Source organism: Mus caroli, unplaced genomic scaffold (assembly GCF_978045245.1).
Source record: "Mus caroli unplaced genomic scaffold, Mus_caroli_1 scaffold_19, whole genome shotgun sequence".
Lineage (NCBI taxonomy): Eukaryota > Metazoa > Chordata > Mammalia > Rodentia > Muridae > Mus > Mus caroli.
Window position 1 is genome coordinate 25,955,740 of NW_028227274.1, and position 9,284 is coordinate 25,965,023.

The following is a 9,284-nucleotide window of genomic DNA, read 5'->3' on the forward strand; positions in this document are numbered from 1 at the left end:
GCATGCCTATAAATGTATAAAAAACACATAAAATACTAAATAGATTGAATGAGAAAGAAAGTACCACAACATACAATACCACTAAACACTAAATGTGCAGAAAAATAAATAATAATAAACTTTCAAGGGAAACAGGCAAAATATCATATAAAGGAAGACCTATTAGAATTATACCTGACTTCTCTGCAGAGATTCTAAAGGCCAGAGGACCTAAATAAATACTTTAAAAACTCTCAGAGATAATACTTGCCACTTCAGCCTACCATGTCTAGCAAAACTTCCAATCATGATAGATGGAGAAAGCAATAAATTTCATGAAAAGTCAAAATTAAAAAAAAACATCTACCAACAAATCCATCCCTACAGAAATTACTGGAAAGAAAACTTAAACCAATGGAGGTTAATTACAGGCATAATAACACAGGCAATAAATAATTTCACACAAGGAATAAACCAAATGTGGGGTGGGGAGAACATTCACCACCACCACCGCCAACAACAACAATAATATGAATTAGCAATAATTGTTTATCAAAATCATTAACAATCATTTTTCAATAAGATCTATCAATGTTAATGTACTCAATTCTACAAGGGAAAGACACAGGCTATCAGAGTAGATACATAAACAGAATCAATACTATTGTTGCATATAAGAAACACACTCCAACAAAGACAGACATTCCTTCAGAGTAAAGGGTTGGAAAATGATTTCTCAAACAAATATACCAAAGAATTAAGCTACCTAGCTATTTTAATACACACCAAAAGACTTAAAACCAAAATTAATCAAAAGAGATGGAGAAGAAAATTTCTTATACACCAAAAGAAAAATTCACCAAGATGACTGTGATGGTTTATATATGCTTGGCCCAGGGAATGGAACTATAGGAGGTGTGACTCTGTTGGAATAGGTGTGTCACTGTGGACATGGGTTTTAAGGTCCTCATCCTAGCTCCATGGAAGTTAGTCTTCTCCTAGCAGCCTTCAGATAAAGATGTAGAACTTTCACCTCCTCCTGAACCATGACTGCCCTAGATGCTGCCATGCTCCCACCTTGATGATCATGGACTGAACCTCTAAACCTGTAAGTTCCAATTAAGTGTTGTTTTTATAAGAGTTGTCTTGATCATGGTGTCTATTCACAGCAATAAAACCCTAACAAAGAAAGAAGTTGGTACCAGGAGTGGGGTATTGCTGTGATAGGCCTGACTGTGCTTTTGTTTGTGCAGCTTTGGGGACTTGGGATTTGGAAAATGGTAGGATGGTTTAAGTGAGGCTTAATGGGCTATTCTAGTAGAAATATAGAAGATTTTGTTGCTGGGGGTAACTTGAACTGGAGAAGCCTGGCTCTAGTGCTTTCAGAGGAGACTTTTAATAGGTTACAGAAAAACTGTTTTTGTGATATTTTGGTGAAGTTTTTTTGTTTTGTTTTTTTTTCTCTTAAACCATTTATTTGGGTGGATAAACAGTGTGTGCAGCAAGGCTCAAAGAACAGCAGTGCAAGTAAGTGAGGCCAGACTCAAGTAAAGATAGAACTATTCCAGCCCACGTTGGTTGTGCTAATGTCATAATAATTGATATTGATATGGTCTAGGCTGAAGTTCAGGTGATCATACAGCAGGCTGCATGGCAGCTTTATGTAGATGTGATTCTGTGTGCTTCCAATCTTGCAGTTGCTGTGCAGGCTTCAGAGGGTGTAGGGGTGGTTCATGCTGCTAAATGTCATAAGCTGGTCCAGTACCACATGCACTGTGATATACTGTGTTGGCTTGCTTGTGGCCCCTGCCAGCTGCTGGGTGAGCTTCGAGAAAGTCCCCTCTGGCTTGGAGATGTGGGGAACATTGGTGTTCATGATGAACATAGGCATGGTGGTTGAGAGACTGTGAGTGAGGACCAAAGCCAGGGACTGAGCTCTTTGGTGAACAATTTGGCTGCTTTTTACCCATTTCTAAAGAGTCTACCTGAAGCTAATGTAAAAACAAAATTGTATTAATTGCATTGAAAAAGGAAGTATCAAACGCAACTGTTTAAGTCTAATGAAGAGTGTTTTGAACAAGTGTAATAGGTTTAGAAAGGAAAAAAAAAGATATATAAAAATGTATGATTTGAGTATTAAAGGGACACCAGGAAGTGAAATGGAGCCGAATCCTGTGTTCAAGGAGATAAAGAGATTAAAGGACTGGTGATCTCAGGGCAAGATCCCACTCAGCTAAACTGACTTATTGTGTTTACAATTGAAGAAGGAATAGTTTGGACTTTGAATCTGAAATGAACTACTATTCAGAAATAGAGGCCACACTTATGATCCAGATCTTGAGACTGGAAGAAACAGACTTTTGATCTGAATCTTGAGGCATAGTGCCCAGGCAGGGTGATACACATATTTTATTCTAGGAGAGTCAAGTAAATTTCTGAGTTCAAAACCAGCCTGGTATAGAGCAAGGTCTAAGTAGAGAAAAGTTTAAATCCAGGTGTGGTCTACCACACCTTTAATCCCAGCATTCATGAGACAGGCCTGCAGAGTACAAGGTTAATTTAAAGAGCAATTTTCAGGACAGCCAAGTTTAGGCAGTGAAAGAGTTGGAAAGCAGTTCCAGGACAGCCAGGGCTATACAGAGAAACCCTGTCTTGGAAGAAAAAAAAAAGAGTTGGAAAGCAGAAAGTGATAATGTAATAGAACTAGGGTGTGGGGTGGGGAGCTTGTTCTAGCTCCAGCAAGCCGCAGAATTCACCAGCTTTGGCCATTTGGCTCTGGCTTTATAGTTAAGAGGAGAAGGAAACTACTGGGACAATTGATGTAGTTAGCTGGAGCTAAGAAATAGCCCAGAAACTTAAGATACCCAAGATATAAGATACAATTTGCTAAACGCATGAAATTCAAGAAGAATGAAGACCAAAGTGGGGACACTTTGCCCCTTCTTAGAATTGGGAACAAAACACCCATGGAAGGAATTACAGAGACAAAATTTGGAGCTGTGACGAAAGGATGGACCATCTAGTGATTGCCATATCCAGGGATCCATCCCAAAATCAGCTTACAAATGCTGACACCATTGCATACACTAGCAAGATTTTGCTGAAAGGACCCAGATATAGCTGTCTCTTGTGAGACTATGCCAGAGCCTAGCAAACACAGAAGTGAATGCTCACAGTCAGCTATTGAATGGATTACAGGGCCCCCAATGGAGGAGCTAGAGAAAGTACCCAAGGAGCTAAAGAGATCTGCAACCCTATAGGTGGAACAACATTATGAACTAACCAGTACCCCGGAGCTCTTGACTCTAGCTGCATATGTATCAAAAGATGGCCTAGTCGGCCATCACTGGAAAGAGGCCCATTGGACTTGCAAACTTATATGCCCCAGTACAGGGGAACACCAGGGCCAAAAAGGGGGAGTGGGTGGATAGGGGAGTGGGGGGTGGTTATGGGGGACTTTTGGGATAGCATTGGGAATGTAAATGAGGAAAATACCTAATTAAAAAAAAAAAAAAGAAGAGACTAGCATTACTGAGGTGAAATCTTGGAAGTATTTTCTGAGACTATAAAAGAAGCTGTGTTCCACAGACAGAGAAGTTTGTACCTCATGATGTAGCTGTACTCGGTAACCTGTAAGAGTCACCCAGGTGGTACTGGTCTTGAAGGCATAAAGAGGTCATGAAGAGCAGCTGGGTCTTGGCACTATGAAAGGTCATGGAAGGCAATTGGTAAAGGTGCAGCCTCAGGGACAGCCATGGACTGAAGGGGTCATGCAAAGAAATTGAGGCTTGGCACCATGAAGAGAGCCTATGAGAAACTATTGGTGAAGCATAGTTGCAGCAGAGAATCCCAGCATATTGGAGATGCCAGTACTATGAGATGATCACCAAGAACAGCAACAGTAGTGGAGTAGAGTCAAGTAGAGCTTAGTGTGCTACATAGGGCAGAGCTGGAGAAATGATACAATCCCTTTGGAGGAGCCTAGAAGATCATGTAGGGATCTCAGACACTGGAACAAGAAACTCTAATTTTGAAGTTACCTAGAAGACCCCAAGATATTTGAAATTCCAGGACCATGGTATATCTGCTGAGGAAAGCTCCTAACAGGGAGTGAAACCATGCCAGGAGAAAGAAGTATGTTGCAGTCAACAAAGATGAAAAATGAGTTGGGGATCTGAAGACCACTTTGACATTAGACACGGACATGCAGAGTTTGGAGTTTGTCCAGGTTGGTCTTGCTTTGAAGATTACAGTTAAGTGATTAGATGAATCTCAGAAGAGACTTTGAACTTTGAACTTTTACCATTGTTGAGACTAACATAGACTATCGGTCTTTGGAAGTTGGACTAAATTTCACTATGCTATGGGTATGCAGGCCCCATAGAGTCATATGTTTGAACAAGCCTATGGGGACAGGGAGTGGAATGTGATAGTTTATATATGCTTGGACCAGGGAGTGGCACTATATGAGGTGTGGCCCTGTTGGAATATGTGAGTCACTGAAGCATGGGCTTTAAGACCTTCATCCTAGCTGACAGAAAGCCAGGCTTCTCGTAGCATTCTTCAGGTGAAGAACTTTCAACTCTGCCTGAACCATGCCTGCCTGGATTTTGCCATGCTGCTGCCTTGATGATAATGGAGTGAAACTTTGAACTTTTCCCAGTTAAATGGTATCCTTATAAGAGTTGCCATATCCTAAGTTTTGGGCTAATATCCACTTATCAGTGAATACATATTGCGTGAGTTCCTTTGTGATTGTGTTACCTCACTCAAGATGATGCCCTCCAGGTCCATCCATTTGGCTAGGAATTTCATAAATTCATTCTTTTTAATAGCTGAGTAGTACTCCATTGTGTAAATGTACCATAATTTCTGTATCCATTCCTCTGTTGAGGGACTTCTGCTTTCTTTCCAGCTTCTGGCTATTATAAATCGGGCTGCTATGAACATAGTGGAGCATGTGTCCTTCTTACCGGTTGGGACATCTTCTGGATATATGCCCAGGAGAGGTATTGCTGGATCCTCCGGTAGTACTATGTCCAATTTTCTGAGGAAATGCCAGACTGATTTCCAGATGTGGACACTGTGCCCCTTCTTAGAATTGGGAACAAAACACCCATGGAAGGAGTTACAGAGACAAAGTTTGGAGCTGTGATGAAAGGATGGACCATCTAGAGACTGCCGTATCCAGGGATCCATCCCATAAGCAGCTTCTAAACGCTGACACCATTGCATACAGTAGCAAGATTTTGCTGAAAGGACCCAAATATAGCTCTCTCTTGTGAGACTATGCAGGGGCCTAGCAAACACAGGAGTGGATGCTCACAGTCAGCTATTGGATGTATCACAGGGCTCCCAATGGAGAAGCTAGAGAAAGTACCCAAGGAGCTAAAGGGATCTGCAACCCTATAGTTGGAACAACATGATGAACTAACCAGTACCCCGGAGCTCTTGTCTCTAGCTGCATATGTATCGAAAGATGGCCTAGTCGGCCATCAATGGAAAGAGAGGCCCATTGGACTTGCAAACTTTATGTGCCCCAATATAGGGGAATGTCAGGGCCAAAAGAATGGGAATGGGTGGGTAGGGAAATGGGGGGCGCTATGGGGGACTTTTGGGATAGCATTGGAAATGTAATTGAGGAAAATATGTAATAAAAATATTAAAAATTAAAAAAAAAGAGTTGCCATATTCATGGTGTCTGTTCACAGCAGTAAATCCCTAACTAAGACAAAGGCTTACCAATTTTTTACATCTGTGCATCAAATGCAAGGACATCCACATTTATAAAAGAAGAATTACTAAAACTTAAATTAAACATTGGACTCAGACATTCGTAGTGCAGGATTTCAATGTCTCACTCTCAGAAGTGCACATATCATTCGGATAAAAACTAAATAGCGAAATAATTGAGCTAGCAGACATTATGAATCAAATGACCTTACAGATATCTACAAAACCTTTCACGCAAACACAAAAGAATTTATGGTCTTCTCAGTACCTCATAGAACATTTTCAAATATTGACTGCATGCCTGGTCACAAAACCAGTCTCAACAGATACAAGAAAATTGAAGTATCCACTTGCATCTTATCAGACCATCAAAGCATAAAGCTGGATATTAACAATAGAAACAGAAAGCATGTAAAGTCATGGAAACTGAATAGCTCCAGGGTCAAGATATGGGCCAGTGACAGGAGGAAAGTTTATAGCACTAAGTGCCTTAAAAAAAAAATTGGAGAGTTCTCATACTAGCAACTTAACAGCATACCTGGAAGCTCTAGTCCAATAAAAAGGAAACCCAAGGAGAGTATAAAGTATGAAGTAGCAAAGCTGATGTCAGAAATCAATAAAAGAATAACACAGAGAACAATCCAAAAAGCAATAAAGCAAAGAGTAGGCTAATTGAAAAAATCAACAAGCTACACAAAACTTTAGATAAACCAGCTAGAAGACACAAAGAGAATATCCAAATTAACAAAATCAAAACTGAAACGGGGACATAGCAACAGACACTGAAGAAATCCAAAGAATCTTTAGGATTTATTTCAAAACTTTGTATGCCATCAAATTAGAAAGTCTAAAAGAAATGGAAAATTTTCTCAATACTCACCACTTACTAAAATTAAATCAAGATCAGATAAACTATTTAAATTGACCTATATCCCTTAAGCTATCATTAAATATCTAGCAAACAAAAAAAGCCCCGGGCCAGGTGGTTTCAGCATAGAATTTTAGCAAACTTTCAATGAAGAACTAACATCAATAACAATCAAGTTATTCCACAAAATTAAAACAGAAGGAACAATGCCAAATTAATTTAATGGAACCACAGTTACCCTGATATCCAAAACACCAAAGATTCAACAAAGGAAGAGAACTATAGCCCAAATTCCTTCATGAATATTGATGTAAAAAATCAATAAAATATTTGCAAAATGAATTAAAAAACATCAAAAAGATTATCCACTATGATCAAGTAGGCATCATGACATATTTATCAGTGTTAACAAATTAAAAACCCAGATGTAAATTCACAACTGAATGCATATCTGATTTTTGATAAAGAACCCATAATTACTGAACACACAAAAGACGTTATCTTTAACAAATGGTGCAGGTCCAACTGGATATCAGTATGTAGAAGAATAGATCCATATCTATTACCCTGCGCAAACTGTAAGTTCAAGTGGATCAATGACCTTAACATAAAGCAAGATAACACATTGGCACAGAAGAGAGATTCCTAAATAGCATGCCCATAGTATAGGCACTAAGTTCAACAATGAATAAATGAAACCTACTGAAACTAAAAAGCTTCTGCAAAGCAATGATCAATCATACAAAATGGGAACCCCACAAAACGGGATAATATTTTTACCAACTTTATGTCTGACAGAAGGCTAATATGCACAATATATAAAGAACTCAAGACACTATACATCAACAAACTAAGCAATACAATTAAACATGGCATACAAATATAAACAGAAAATTATGAACAGAGGAATCTAAAATGGCTGAGAAGAAATGTTCAACAACCTTAGCAATCTGGGAAATGTAAATCAAAATGACTTTGAAACTTCATCATATACTTGTCAGAATAGTTAAGATCTACAACACAGTGATAGCTCATACTGTGAATGATGTAGAACATGGAGAGTGCTTCTCCAGGGCCGGTGGAGTGTGAACTTGTACAGACACTTTGAAAGTCAATATAACAGTTTCTTAGAAAATTGGAAATCAATCTACCTATAAAACCAGCTATACCACTCTTTGGGCATATGCCTAGTGAACATTATATCCCATCACAAAGACACTTGCTCAACTATATTTATACCAGCTTTATTCAGAATAGCCAGAAATTAGAAACAACCTAGATTCCTCTCAATTGAAGAATAGATAAAGAAGATGAGGTACATTTAAATAATGGAGTATTACTCAGCTGTTAAAAAAAAAGCATCATGAAATTTGAAGGCAAAGGCTTAGAACTAGAAAAAAAAAATCATGCCTAGGGAGATAACCCAGACCCCAAAAAAAGAAACATGTCATGAACTCAATTATAAGTGGATAATAGCTGTAGATATGAGAAAAATACCTAATTAAAAAAAGAATAAGAAAAAAATTTAAAAAAAGATAATCTTGCTAAAATCTACAGACCCAAGGAGTTTAAGTAAAAGGAACAGCTTAAGGGAGGATCCAAGGATTTCTGTGGAACAGGTAAATAGGATAGATTTCACAGGTAGAGTCTGAGAGTCAGTGGAGTTGGGAACAGGAAAGATCAGGATGGAGGGAGGAAGGAAGAAAATACTGGAAGTACGGGCAATCGGGAGGCAAAGTGAAAACATAATGCAATGGAAGGTCCATGGGTTCCTGGAGGGTAAGCCTAGCAGAGAGTCCACTGATGTGGAGCATGAGAAGGCCATCTTTTGTAACCAGGCAAAGCCTGGAGGAGAGATTGGGACACCAACCCACCCGCAAAAGTCATTCACCTACAATTTGTCTTGCCCACAGCGTCTTCTGGGACCCAAAGCCTGGCACAACTGTCAGCAAAGAGTCCAGAGAATTCTTTACCCTGAAACTGATGGGAACAGAGATTAGGGGAGGGAGAGTCAAAGGAATCAGAGGGATACAAAGCCTACAGAATAACTGAGTGTGACTCACGAGGACTAGCAAAGGGATCCTGTTGGGGTCTGACCTAGGTTCTCTGAATATATATGGCAAAGTAGCTTGGTCTTCTTACGTAAATCCTTATAGTGAGAGCAAGGGTTATTCCTCACTCTTTTGTCTCCTTGTGGGACTCTTTCTTTCTTATTGGCTACCTTTTCCAGGATTGACATGATGTTCTCTGCCTGGTTTTATTGTATCTCTTTATGTCATTTTTGAGTGATTGATATCCATAGAGGTTTACTCTTATTTGAGGAGAGGCAGAGTGAGTGTGGGGTTGGATCTGTGGAAGAGGGGATATGAGGAGGGAAAGTCCGGGGTTGGTGAAACTGGTAGAGATGTAATATATGAGGGAATCATAAACAGCAAGAAGAGTAGGAGGTGGAGGAGAAGAAAGGGGAGAGGAGGAGGAGGAAGAAATTACAAGATGTTTCTTGTCTATGGAATCTATTCCCCTAACTTGACAGTCTTATCTGGCCTCAGTGGGAGAAGAAGTGCCTAGTCCTGAAAAGAGCTGATGTGCCAGGGTTCCTAATAGGATCTCCATGGTCTCAGAGTAGAAGGGATAGGGTAGCAGGGAGTGATTGTGGGAGGAAGGAAACAGGAGGAGGGACAGTAACAAGGATGTAAAGAGAATA

At 39.6% G+C, this 9,284-nt stretch overlaps 1 pseudogene; it reads right to left on the bottom strand.

Annotated features, from left to right (window-relative positions):
- Nucleotides 1-1,522: 1,522 nt before the first annotated feature.
- LOC115029888 (macrophage migration inhibitory factor pseudogene) lies at nucleotides 1,523-1,870 on the bottom strand (annotated as a pseudogene).
- Nucleotides 1,871-9,284: the final 7,414 nt, after the last annotated feature.